The 14,190-nt window shown below is 49.1% G+C and overlaps 1 pseudogene; it reads left to right on the forward strand.

Annotated features, from left to right (window-relative positions):
• Positions 1,428-12,060, forward strand: LOC100519465 (annotated as a pseudogene).

Genomic DNA, 14,190 nt, shown 5'->3' on the forward strand with positions numbered 1-14,190 from the left:
CGTAATCCCCCCCACCCCGAGGTGCACAAGCCCTGGGAGCATCCTCTGACGGGTCTGGCTTCCCCCGGAGACCGAAGCGTCGCTTGGTCTGGAGGCCAGGGCCACACGGAGTCCATCTCCCTTGTCCTGTGTTAGGGACAGGTGTCCCCCAAAAGTGTCAGAGTCCTCGCCCCCGTTCCTGCGAGCGCGGCCTTATTCGGAACAGTCTTTACAGATGATCAAGAAGAGGTCCCTGGGTGGGGCCCTAGCCCCACGGGACTGGGGTCCTTAGAGGAAGAGGAGGTCGGGACCCAGACACACACAGAGGGATGGCCCTCTGAGGACACGGGGAGCAGATGGCCGTCTACACGTCCAGGAGAGAGGCCTCGGGAGGGACCAGCCCTGCTCACCCCTGGGGCTCGGACGCCAGCCTCCAGGACGGGGGATAGTCGGTAGGGCTGTTTAGGTTCCCTTCTTCGTGGGACTTTGTTGCTGCAGCCCAGCAGACAAGGTGGTCAGTCCTGCTCCTGGAGGCTGCGGGCTGGGGCTGGAGCTGCCCTTTGGAGGGTTGCTGCTCCTGGGGCACAGAGGATGTGGGGGTCGGCCCGCAGGAGCAGAGAACGTAAGGGCTCCCGGGCCTCCCCTCCCCCACCAGCAGGGCTTCGGGGCTCAGAGGTGGGCTGTCCCCTTCCCCCGCAGGCTTTCTACCTGCCTGGATTTCCACGCAAAGCAAAACCCTGTCCTCGGGGTGGGCAGGGTCAGGTGCGGGGGCCTGGGGTCCGACTGGGTGGCCCCAGCCTGAATCTGAGGCAGCAGCAGAAACTGGGGTGACTCTGGGCAGCCCTGCTGCTATCAGCCCCTCCTGTGTCACGTCGTCACTGGGGACTCATCGTGGGGACAACCGGACAGGTCCTCGTTGCCCCTCGGCCTCTTCCTGCCGTGGCCGCAGAGGGAGACCCAGAAGCGGAGCCAGAAGCGGAGCCAGGCCCAGTCCCTGGCCTCTGGGGGCAGCATTTAAAACATTGCTGGAGTGGCCTGGCCCCCTCGCAGCCTCCCTCACCTCAGGGGCCCTGAGTCGGGGTGTCACTGGGCAGGGCCAGCTTGCTGCCTCCCTAGGAGCCGGTGGTGGCCAGGTCTGGGACACATTACAGTCCACTCGCTGTTGTCGAAGGGAAAAATCTGGGATGAACCAGTTAAGACTGAGTCAGTGGTGCCCAGAGGCCCTGTGCGGTGGCCAGAATGCCCCGTGGCCCACAACTGGCAGGACCCTGGGGCTGGTGGGGGATGGGAGGACGACTCCGGGTCCCGGAGTGTCAGGCGGGACTTGACAGGTGCCGGTCACTCCTCCCTTGGTCCCCACATCCTGAGGTTGAGATGCTGGCCTGGTCTTGGCCATGGGGTCTGGGAACAAGCAAGACCTTCGCTGCCCTTCAGGAGCTCTCGCTGCCATGGGGGAGGGCGGTGCCAGACTCACTGGTGCTCATGGGCGATGCCCCGCGGTGGCCATCCTCTGGAGGGACAGGGAGATGGCCGTGGACACGGCCAAGGGGACCGGAGCTGGCCTTTGCTGCTGCCAGGGCCCTGATATCTTCTGGAAGGAGGCCACGGTGTGTTTTGCTTGTGCACGTGTGTGCGCGCGAGTGAGCGCGTGCAGGTGTCCCCGAGAGGGTTAGGGATGAGTGTCACCAGCTTGGGCCTTGCGGGAGAAGCGGAGAAGGAGCAGGCGGGGCTGGGGGTGGGGAAGGGGCTCGCATCGGGTGAGCAGAGGTGAGAAGGCAGGAAGTGCCCTTGGCCTTGCGGTCTCGAAGCTCCCTCGCAGCCGTGGGAGGGCTTCCAGCAGGATGAAGGAACGTGGGACTGAAATGTCCAGTTGATAAGCAACAGTGAGGGGGAACCTTTGGCTTCTGCCGGTAGGGAATCAATTCCTCCTTTTTTTGGTGGTCAGGCCACCTGTCAGGGCAGTTTGACCACTAAGAGTCACAGGTGCCTGTGGCAGGTGTGCCTGGCCCCAGGCTAGATATGGCCCAGGTTTCCCCATTCGCCCCTTGGCAGTCACTCACAGCGATGTCACCCTCTTTTTATGACTTTTGATGGCTCTCCCAGATCTCTGGAATTGGCAATGGGTCTCATTCCTGCCCTGGGGACCACGTCCCCGTGCTGTCCCCTGGATGGGCCCCAGGAGAACCAACGTCTTAGAGACATGGTCCCCGCCTCTGGGAGTTTACATTGAGTGGGGGAGGCAAAGGGTCCAAAATCCAGCTGCGGAGAAGAAGCTTAAAGAGGTGCTCAGGGGCCCCAGGGCTGGGGCAGGGGTGGAGGCCCGGGCACCACGGCAGAGTGTGGGGGAGGGGTGGTCTGGAAGACGTGACATCGGCCACTTTCCCGCAGCTGCCCGGGCCTCGTGCATGGAAGCCGTGTTCACGCCTCCATCAGGGTCTCGGTGTGCAACCTGGGATGAGCAGGCAGCTCTCACCTGGCTGTGAGGTAGGTGCAGCCTTGAAAATCCAAGGCCACACACCGGCAGCTGAATCCATCTGGATCCATGTAAAGCTTCCAGGCGATGCTGAGATGCAGCCGTATTTGAGAAGCACGGGGCCAGACACCAGGGAGTTTCTCAAACTAGGAGTGAGGGGACCCTTCCTCCCAGTGAAGGGTCCTGCGGGCCCCCCGGGAGACACCAGGATCCTGGTACCACAGACGCAGCCCCAGCCCAATTAAGCCCCTCCAGGCTGGGGGTGGGGGTGGGGGAACGGCTGGGCCCCCCGCATCGCAGCTCCCTCCGGATGTTGCAGTAGGTGACGAGAGGAAAAATCATTCGTCCAAATGCAGCACTTCTCTGGATTTTGAATGTTCTCACAATGAAACAGGACAGGGTACCGGAGCGGGGGAAGGTCATCTGAATTCACGTGCAGCTGCCAAAACGTGATTCCAAGCAAAAAGGCTCGGGTGGGTCTGTAAAATGAAGACCCCAAATCCCTTCAGACAGAAAGCATTTTGATGATTTCAGTATAAATGAATCTGGAACATAAGGCTTATACTTCCTCCACATACTTGAGCATCCAAAATGGTGCAAAGAAGAAAAAGCACCCAGAAGAACACCACTGCTTTGGGAGAGTTTTTCAGGGTGAGAAATGCCGTGTGCTGAAGCCCCCGGAAAATGGGTCCTTCCTTGTTTCCTGGGATCTGGGGCAGCGCGACGGTGCCGGAGGGGGGCATGGTCCTTCTCTTGCGGCTTGGGGCCCCTCCTCGTGACCTCATTTTACCTCAGTCACCTCTGTAAAGTCCCTTCTCCAAATTCACCTCCCTTCTGAGACACTGGGCATCAGCGCCTCAAAATATGAGTTTTATTCGGGGGCAGGGGGTGGTACACAATTCAGCCCCAAACGCTTCCCATCAGCGTAATTGGATGGGGTCACCTTAGAGGACCCCAATTAATGTTTCTTCTGGCTCTAAAACTCCGGAGTCCCCATTGTGACCTAGCAGGTTAAGAACGCGACTAGCATTCATGAGGATGTGGGTTCGATCCCTGGCCTCGCTCAGTGGGTTAAGGACCCAGTGTTGCTGCGAGCTTCAGCTTAGGTTGCAGGTGCAGCTCAGATCCCGCATTGCTGTGGCTGTGGTGTAGGCTGGCAGCTGCAGCTCTGATTCGACCCCTAGCCTGGGAACTTCCGTAGGCGGCAGGTGCGCAGCTGTGAAAAAGGAAATAAATTCCAAAAGCCTGTCACAATCTTATGACAATTAATTAAGTAAAAGTGTGTCTCATAGAGGAAATGAAATTCAATTTTACTCTACGAGGAGGTGGTAGGGAGATAGGGTAAGTGAACTTTATCTTTTGGAGCGAGAAGTTATGTCTGAATGTGACAAAAGTAGGCTGGCAGTGTCTTCCCACTTGTCATTCTGTGAGATGTCTACACATTTTATGCACCTGAATTTTTAAATCCTTTTTATATTTTTTTGTCATAGATTAAAATAATGAAAGGTCCTCCCGCATCATACAAAGGCATCCTTCATGTTTTTTTTCCTAGCACTTTCATGGTGTTTTTCACAGACATAATTTCATCATATTCTGTAATAACCCTTTTTTCCCCTAGCCCCGTATTGCTCCTTCCTCTTCCCTCTCCACACTGGTAACCACTGGTTTGTTCTCTATATCTGCGAGTCTGTTTTCTTTTCTGTTTTATTCACTAGTTTGTTGTATATTTTTTTAGATTCCACATGTAAGTGATAGCATACCATATTTGTCTTTCCCCGTCTGACATATGTCACTTAGCAGAAGGCCCTCCAAGTCCATCCTTGCAGCGGTAAACGGCAAAATTTTGTTCTTTTTTATGGCTGAGTAGTATTCCATGCCACAGTATATATGTGGTATATGTAATATGCCATAACTTCTTTATCCATCCGTCTATTGGCAGATACCTAGGCTGCTTCCATATCTTAGCTATTGTAAATAACGCTGCTGTGAGCATTGGGGTGCACGTATCTTTTCTAATTAGTGGTTTTGTTGTTGGGGGGTATGTACCCAGGACTGGAATTGCTGGGTCATGTGGTATCTCTGTTTTCAATTTTTTTGAGAAAATCCCATATCGTTCTCCACCGCAGCTGCATCAATTTTCATCCCCACCAACAGTATCGGAGGGTCCCTTTCTCCACATCCTCAGTGACACCTGTTATTTGTATTCTTTTTAGTGATTGCCTTTCTGACACGTGTGAGGTGACATCTCATGGCAGTTTTGATTGATTCATGATATCAAATACTTCTCACACGCCTGGTGGCTACCCACATTCTCTCTTTGGAAAAAGGTCTATTCAGTTCTTCTGTGCCTTTTTAGACTGGGTTGTTTATTTTTTTGATGCCGAGTTGCATGAGACATTTATATTTGTTGGATCATTTTTTTCTTTCCTTTTTTGAGCCTTTGGTCCGTTTGTCATTTTTCCTGGCCCATGCAGTGAGTAGCTGGACTGTCCCGGCACCACACGTGGGCCGTCTCTTGGCGGATTTGAGATGCCCTCTCTTTTCCGCACTGAAGTCCCACGTGTGCCCTGAATTGATCTGAACCTTCTGTATCCATGACTCAGTCCAGCCTCGTTCATTTCTGGTCCCACACTGTTTTAATGATTGATGCTTGATAATATGTTTTAATACCTGCTAAGAGAACCCTTCTCATTGCTCCTCTTGGTTGTCAAGCTTTTCCCGACTCTCTCATTCCTTTTTCCACACCAGTGTTAGCATGGCCTTGTCACTTGTGTTTCCACTGACGTCAAATTAACTTTGTGAGCCAGCTTAGGGAGGATCAGCCTCTAGAACTTGGTCCACCTTTCCACTGTTTCTTTTGTGTTCTTCAATCATTTATATCGATTAGTTCATTCATTGATTAATTTAGACTGTTCCACGGCATATGGGAGTCCCCCCAGCAGGGATCAGATCCAAGCCACGGTGTCAACCTTCAGCTGCAGCAATGCCAGATCTTGAACCCACTGTGCTGGGCTGGGGATTGAACCTGTTCCCAGTGCTCCAGAGATACCACCAATCCTGTTGGGCTACAGCAAGAACTGCAATAGTTCAAAAAGGGTTTTAAACATATACATCTTTAAATCTTATTATGCTCATTTCTAATATTTTATCTTTTCAGAAAAATTAACTGAGAATCAGAGTTTTTTCTTCCAGTATAACTTTGGTTTTGTGTGTGTGTGTGTGCGCGTGTGTGTGTGTGTGTATGGAAACTTTTGATTTTTTAATATAGGCTGTTCCCTTGCTCTTTTATTTTGTTGTTTGTAATGGCTTTTAAAAAAAAAATTCAGGGTTTTCTAGGGAAAATAGCATGTTATCTGCAAAGAGTAAGACTTCATCTCTTTTTCAATTTTTTGTTTGTTTGTTTTGGTCTTGTCTCTTGAGGGCTGCACCCAAGGCATATGGAGGTTCCCAGGCTAGGGGTCGAATTGGCGCTATAGCCGCCGGCCTACACCACAGCTACAGCAATGCCAGGTCCGAGCTGTGTCTGCGACCAATACCACCGCTCCTGGCAATGCCGGATCCTTAACTCTCTGAGCGAGGCCAGGGATCGAACCCGCAACCTCCTGGTTCCCAGTCAGATTCGTTTCCACTGTACCACGACGGGAACTCCTCTTTTTCAATTTTTATGCGTCTAATTTCTTTTCCAATTATATTTGCCAATAATTCTGGAACAAATAAATAGCACTGGAGAGAAGGCTTGTTGTTGATTTCAGTGGAAATATCTTTTGTGTTTCCCTGTTAAGTCTGAGGCTGGCTATGGATGGATATATTTTGTCACTTTGGGGATATTTCCATCTATTCTTATTTTATTGAATGAGTTATCAGGAATTTTGTCAAACGCCTTTCCAACTATGGAAACAATCTAATTCCCTTGAAAGTCAATTAGTATGATCACATTATATTAACGCATTTCCTAGTATTGTCCTAGGCTTGTTCTTAATGCAGTATTCTTATAATGCGATCCTAAATTCTGTTTGTTTCTATTTTATTTTGGATTTTCCCCAGGGCATGCATAAGATATTTATCTAAAGCTTTCATCAAGTTTTGGAACCAATGTTAGGCTTGCTTTTTGAAAATTATTTATTGGTTTTCTTTCTTGTTCTCTGCTTAAGAGAGTTTTAAACCGCAGTGGAATGAAAGGTTTCAAGAGTGTTTCTTCGTGAAAGCAGGTGGACTGGTCCTTTTGGGAGGTTCAGGGGGTGTTTGTAAAAATGGCTTTTAAGAAGAATGCCACAGTGAATATCTTTTTGTATGTCCATCTGTACACTTGTGTATGTTTGTAGGCCATATTAATTCCTAGATGTGTAATTGTTATCCAAGAGGATCCAGTTTAAGGTTTGATCAGTAGGCCCATGTAGTCCCCACCTGTACCAATAATACCAATTTATGTTCCCACCAACAATCAGCGATACTGGGTGCCGCCAACATCGATTTTCCTGGTCAATTTGATAGAAACAAAAGCAAATGGCCTTTTATTATTTCAACTTCTATTGCTTTAATTAATAGTGAGGTCAGACACTCTTCATATTCGTTTTGGTAACTGGCTAGCTTTTTCTGTGAATCGCTGGCTCATGTCTTTTCTACGTTTGCCAATAGGGTGTTCCATTTTTTTCTCATTGATTTTTAAGAGCTCTTTATATATTAGGGATCCTTAACCATCTCAGGGCTTATGTTATCCTGGGTCAGCCGTCAGTCTTCCTGGTGAATGGACTTTTTAATAAAAATTTTGTAATGACTCTACAATATCTAAGTTTACTCTCCTGGACAGAAGCCAGAGTGTGGGTGATTCAGCCTTAGGTCATGCAGAGAACTTGAACTTGTTGATTGAACATCCAGAACTAACTTGAGGAACTTGACTCAACTCTTCTGTGTCCAGTTCCAACAAGCTCTTAAAGGACAGGAAAAAAAAAATCCAAAAAAACAAAAAACAACCCCCCCCCAAAAAAAACCCCTCCAGCCGCTAGAGATCTCCCATTGATCGGAAACACACCACAGATACACGTAATTCTGGTCATCAAAATTCATTTCCTGAATATCATCAGAGGAAGTCTGGGCCTGTCCCTGGTTCATTATTCCAAGACGGGAAAGGAGCCACTGGCAAAGTTTGAAAGTCCCAATTCAGCAGGTTTTCTATCCAGTTGTGTTTACCAACGCGCCCTAGATTTCTGGAGGAAGACGTAAACACATGATCAAGGTGCAAAAGAATTTTCATGACATTGCTATTGGCTCTCTCCCCGGGGTGTAACCAGGAATCCTAGTGGGTGCCAGCTCCTGGCTGATAACTGCAAGGGATGGGATGGACGGCGAACCCTCTGATGTGGGATGAGCAGTTCAGTGTGGTTTGCGAACAGCTTTGAAAAACCAAGCCGGCCAGAGGGCCACCATGGTTCCAGACCCATCTCTTTGGAAGCCACATCTTCTGCCTCAAACTTCAGTCCCTGCGGGAAGGAGCGTGACGATGAGTCAAAGATGACTGCAAGCGTCCAGCACCGACACGTGGAGAGAGCATGGCTCTGCTCCCCAGGACAGGTGCTCCTTCATGCTCCAGGTGTTGACTCTGTGTCACCACACCTGCGGCTCCGGGAGGCTGAGGTGAGGAGGATTAGCAGAAGTACAATCACAGCGACAGCAAAAGCAGACCTTCTTTTCCGTTGTGGGATCGGTAGGGAAGCCTATTACAGACCCTCTGGTCCGAAGAACGAGGTGGGTGCTGTGGACGGTCATCCTGCTGGTGGAGGAGGAAAGCCTGGGTGGAGAAGGTGCATGACCTTCCTTGGGTCGTGTGTCGAGGTCTGGGCTCAAACCCATGTCCTATGCCACACGCCTCCTAGGACAATCCACGGGCAAGTCATCCAAAGTCTTTGCACCGTGATGCTATTTAGAGCATGGGATGATGGCTTAGGGCGCCCGCCGGGAGGGGGATCTGGTCCTGATGTGGTTCACAGGTGGATGCAGCCTGCTGAGGAGCATCAGGGAAGACTGTGGGCCCTGATGGAGGAGCTGGATTTTGCCAGGAAGAGGAGGAGCAGGGTGCAGGGTGGGTGGGTCTTCCAGCTGAATGCGCCAGCCTGCAGGAGGGGGCAGAGCCATTGAAAGGCTGTGTGGGGATCGTGAGGGAGGCCTGTGGGTAAAGCGAAGCTGGCCTCGGTGGGGAGCCTGCAGAGGCCGGGGGGCCGGGCAGGGAAGGGTCTGTCTCCCAGGGCTACCCTGAGTCCGGTCTCGGTGCTCAGCAGTGGGAGATCCCGCAGTTTCTTAAACGAGGAGAGGCTCGATTAGATGGATGTGTTAGAAAGCTCATGAAGACAGCAGCCGGGAAGGGAAAGATGCTCTTATGTCCTCAGTGTAACTCACCACCTGGTGCCCCATTTGGAAAAGTCTGGGCCGGGAGAGTTACTTGTGCAAGGTGATGCCTTGACCTGTGCAAGGGTGTACATGTCTGCTGAATGAATAAGGCCCTTATGGCAGCGCTGTCACAATGGTATAGGTGTGAGGGCTGATACCAGCCCTGGTGTGCGGTGGCAACCAACATCAGCCACCAGGGAGCTGCACAGCCAAGACAGTCGCAACGAATGATACTACCCAGCATCTCATCTGTCTCCTGACACTGGTTGTCCAGTACATGATCTTTTAATACAGGAACAGCTAAAATCTGATGTCCTGATTATCAGTGTCTGCTGGGTACATCGGCCTGATTGCCGCAAAGGACATTTGAACATGACCAGGCTGAGAAAGCAAGCGTTCGATGTGTCTAGATGAAGTTATTGGTTTTAAGCTTTGGTGAGTGATTCCTTCCTGCTTCATTCACCATCATCATTTTACGTTTATGGGTTTAGGTTGAAATCTCCAGATACATAAGGTATAACTTGGAGAAAACGAGCTTTACCTGGGACGTGACGGGGTGAGTTGGTGGGAGGTGAGTTAGCCAGCTGGTGTGGATGAGGCCAGAGGTCATTCTCTTCCAAATTCTAATAAAATGCCCCCAAAGGCCCTGAAAACATGGACATGCCACAGAGAGTAGAGAGAGGAAGCCGAATGATGAAACCAGGGAAGAAATGACAAGAAGCCCACTCCGTGGAGCAGAGAACAGTCTTCTGGGTAAAGACCTGCTAAAGAAACTGGGGGCTGGACTGGGAATTGAGCAGTTCATTTGCTTTTCTGTGGGGATCCCAGAAAGGGCACCTGGCCAGCATGACTGATTTGCTCATATTCACTTACAAACATGGCCCCTGAACGAATCGTGCCTTGCTCAGAGACTTAAAAAGTGAACAAATCAACAAGCCAGAAAGAACGAAGTCACCAACATGGGATGAAACAGCAGAAGTAGGACAGCATCCAGAGGACGAAGCATCCTGAAAACAATCTGCGAGAGAATCCGGAAGGGGAAAAAAAGCCAGGAAACGGATCGACACTGACGAAGCAGCCAAAGAAAAGGAAATGGCTATACATCGGACTGCACCCTATAAAGCCTTATAAAATTCCCATATCTGCACTTCAGGGTTCTTAGTATATGTTCTATAAACCAAGACAGAAACAAAGTACGTGGCAAGAAACATGTGCAGCCCATCATAGACTAGAGCGACAGACGTAGGACTACATTAGCTTGATTACAATAATAAATGTAAATGTAACAGATTCTTTTATTATGAAGACAAATTGGATAAAATAATTCAAATATATGCCATTTCTGGGCAGTGCCCTTAAAAAGAGTTTTCAGAAGATAGAAAGAAAATGTACAGATGAATATACACTAAGTGAGTGCAAATAATAAGGAAGCAGGAGTCACAACAATATTGACCCAAGTAAAATTCAATAGCAAAAGCATAAGCAGGTCGAAGAAGGTCATTTCGTTTTGATAAACGGTATAACTCACCATATGCTGTGAACTCCCATAGGCTGTGGGTGTGGCCCTAAAAAACAAAAACAAAATAAACAAACAAAATCCAAACAAACAGAAACCACACTTCTACGAGTTCCCTCTGTGCTGCAATGGGATCGGTGGCATTTCTGCAGTGGAGGGACTCAGGTTCAATACCCAGCCCAGCACGGTGGGTTAAAGGATCTGGCATTGTGGCAGCCGCCCCGTAGGTTGCAACTGTGGCTGATCCGATCCCTGGCCCGGGACCGCTGTTTGCCATGTGGCGACCAAAAAAATAATAATAAAATAAAATAAAAACACTCTCCAAAATCAGGTCAAAGCAGAAGTCAAAACAGAAATTACAGCCTTAGGGACCTTCATGGGATGGGCTCGAGGTTGCTTTTAGAGGCAGATGGAATACTTTCATGGGTAAGGTATAAAAAAAGCACAAGTAAGAATGAGAATGGCCATGGCCACAGAGATGGGCAAAATTCACACAATTGCAGAGAAGGTCAAAGGCCCTTCACTGCTGATAAAACACTCATGTTCGCTGGGAGCCCACGATGTGCCCCCCATGACCTAGCAAAGTGCAGACGGCACAGTGATTGGAGGAAGAAGGGGCCGGCCCCCTGAAATGACAAATGCCCACAGGAGAAATTGAAAAATTATCACAGAAACGTCTCCCCCAAAGCCTGGGTTCCATCATGCCCTCATGGTCCGCCCGATCCAATTTGGATCGTCCTTAGTAAAGAAAGGACAAACAAAACTACAGACGGACCTAAATTGGAGATCTAGTGTATATTCTACACTATAAGCTGTGCTCTCGGAAATCCGTGTTGAAGCCCTGGTCAGAGAGGGTCACAGATGTGACAGCTTTCAGGATGGGAGAGCGGACAACCATGGCAGCAGGCCTAATAGTTGCATCTGTAAAAGGGCACGCGGCCAAAGAGGAGGACGCCAAAAAGCAGCTAATGAAACCCGAGCAGCTCCCCATAACTACCAAACCACCTCTTCGGTCTAGATACGCTGAAGAGCAGCCGGGATGTTTACCAAGGGCTTTGAGTCCACTCCACTGCCATGGGTCGTTACTTTGGCTGGTGCAAGGGTGTTTCTGTCTTTGTGAAAAATAGGAGCACAGGTGCAGTACAATTTGGAAAAGGTGGATGTGTCTATACGAAGAATCCACCTGGAAACGTTCTTCCAAAAATGGGAGGGATTTCAGCTTCAGCATTGGTGGGCTTCGTTTCTGCGAGAGGAGGTTCTAGGTTTAGGAAAATTGCTTCTGCCACCCCCCGCCCCGGGACTGGCCACCTTAGGAGCAATGGCTTGCTGCCTGTTGCTGCCCTGTTCAGTTAGTAATAACTGCAAAGGTCACTGGGAAAAAGGCATATGCTACAAGCCAGCAAATTTATGAAGCAGTGAAATCATTGTGGACAAAACAACAACAACAAAGAGTCATCTCTGACCCTAAAGAAAAAATGAAGCTCGGAAGCTCTGCTGAAACAGAAATACTTGCAAAGATCACTCAGAACCTGAAACCTGGCAGTGCCTTTGCCGACAGAACTCAGCTCTGCAACGAAGACCAAAACAGAATCCATCGCAGGTGCTGCAGTTTTTCCCTGACCCCAAGTTCATGGATCACGGCCAGTCCCAGATGCAGATACGTACAGCCCTAGAGGCCGAAAGAGTCCAGAAGCTGAAATTGTCCGTGTAGACAACTACTAGATACATGAACTTGCAAAGCACGATGAAAAAATCGGGTGATACATAACTGTAAGGATAGAGCATTAAAAAGTTTTTCCTGGAGTTCCCGTCATGGCTCAGCGGTAATGAACCCGACTCGTATCCGTGAGGATGTGGGTTCAATCCCTGGCCTGGCTCAGTGGCGTAAGGATCCAGCATTGCTGTGAGCTGTGGTGTAGGTTGCAGATGTGGCTCAGATCTGGCGCTGCCGTGGCTGCGGTGTGGACCAGCAGCTACAGCTCTGATTCGACCTTTAGTCCAGGAACTCCCATGGGCCGCAGGTATGGCCCTAAAAAAACCCCAAAAAGACGTTTTCCCCTCACATCTTCTCATGTACAGTTCGACGAATCACCTAAGTGATTAAAACACCAACTGTGAACACAATCCGAACAGTATTAAATAATCAATGAAAAGGTAGGGCTAGGAATATTTGGATGCATTTGGTGATTTTAAGGGTGTTTATAAAACAATAGAGTAAAGACATGAACACGGATGAGACTAAAATCTGAAGATATATGTATGTAGATATGTAAATATGTATGCAAATACACGTAAATTTGTCTTTGCTTTTCTGAATTAATCTCAGCTGAACAAGGATGGTGTGGGGAAGGATGTATTCCCTCCTCTGCTTTTTTTCTTTTCCCAGAGCTGAATAAAATATCCATATTTTATGGAAAAAAGGAGAAATTTATAGAGTGAGAGTCCAAATAAAATCAAGTCTGGCTGAACTTTTTAAAAACATAGGGAGCTCCCTGGTGGCTCAGCAGGTTAAGGATCTGGCATTGTCACTGCTGTGGCTTGGGTAGCTGCTCAGGTGCAGGTTCAGTTCCTGGCCTGGGAGCTTCTGCACGCTGCGGGTACAGGAAAAGAAAAACAAAACTCACATAGACAGGTTTAAAAACTTTTTTTTGGTCTTTTTAGGGCTGCACTTGAAGCATGTGGAGGTTCCCAGGTTAGGGTTCGAATCAGAGCTGCAGCTGCCAGCCCATGTCAGAGCCACAGCAACGTGAGATCCAAGCCACCTCTGTGACTTACACCACAGTTCAGAGCAATGCCGGATCCTTAACCCACCGAGCGAGGCTAGGGATCGAACCTGTGTCCTCACGAATGCTTGTCAGGTTCCTTTCTGCTGAGCCATGGCCATGGTGGGAACTCCAGGTTTAAAAAATTTAAAAGCCAGGCAGTTTATTCTATGAGGAAAGAAAGGCTCCTCGTTTGAAACTCTACTAAGGTAATTCTCCACATTAATGAGTCACAAGGAAGAAAAATTTCTGTAAGCTTCTGGGTAATTTCCAGAGCCACCGTTACACTCAGTGCCGAGGCTCTGGGCACATTTCCTCTGGTCAGGGACCGGCCAGAACACTCCGAGATCATCTTTAATACTGTTCCCCAAGTCCCTGCAGAGGCGCCCATGGTAAGGAGAGGACGACACAGGCTCAGTTTACAGCATCTGATTGTCTGTCCACACCTCCTGAAATAGTCATGGTAAATGAATACAGGAGAATCTGGAAAATGGTCCATTAGAAACTAATTATACATGAGTGCCTGTTGTGGCGCAGCAGAACGAATCCGACTAGTATCCATGAGGACACAGGTTCGATCCCTGGCCTCGCTCAGTGGGTTACGGATCTGGCATTGCCGTGAGCTGTGGTGTAAGTTGCACACGCGGCTCGGATCCCGCGTAGCTGTGGCTGTGGTGTAGGCCGGCAGCTGTAGCTCCAGTTGAACCCCTAGCCTAGGAACCTCCATATTTGCTTGGGTGTGGCTCTAAAAAGACCAAAAGAAAAGAAAACAAAAGAAACAAATTATACAAAAATCAGTGACTTTCTCACGTAAGGACAATGGCCAGGTAGGAAGGGAATATAAAACCAAGCCAAGACCTTGTTCCCAAGAGCAACTCGATTTGTAAAACCTCTAGTGAGGAATTAACCCACCATATGTAGGAAGAACCCTATCAGAGAAGAAAACCATAGAACCTTCCCGAGGTTTGAATAGAGGTTTGAATAGAGAAACCACTTTTCTTTGCTTTTTTCTTTTGGTTTTTTGGCCACCTCGTAGCATATGGAGTTCCCGGGCTAGGGATCAGATCCGAGCTGCAGTT

Source organism: Sus scrofa, chromosome 2, assembly GCF_000003025.6.
Source record: "Sus scrofa isolate TJ Tabasco breed Duroc chromosome 2, Sscrofa11.1, whole genome shotgun sequence".
Lineage (NCBI taxonomy): Eukaryota > Metazoa > Chordata > Mammalia > Artiodactyla > Suidae > Sus > Sus scrofa.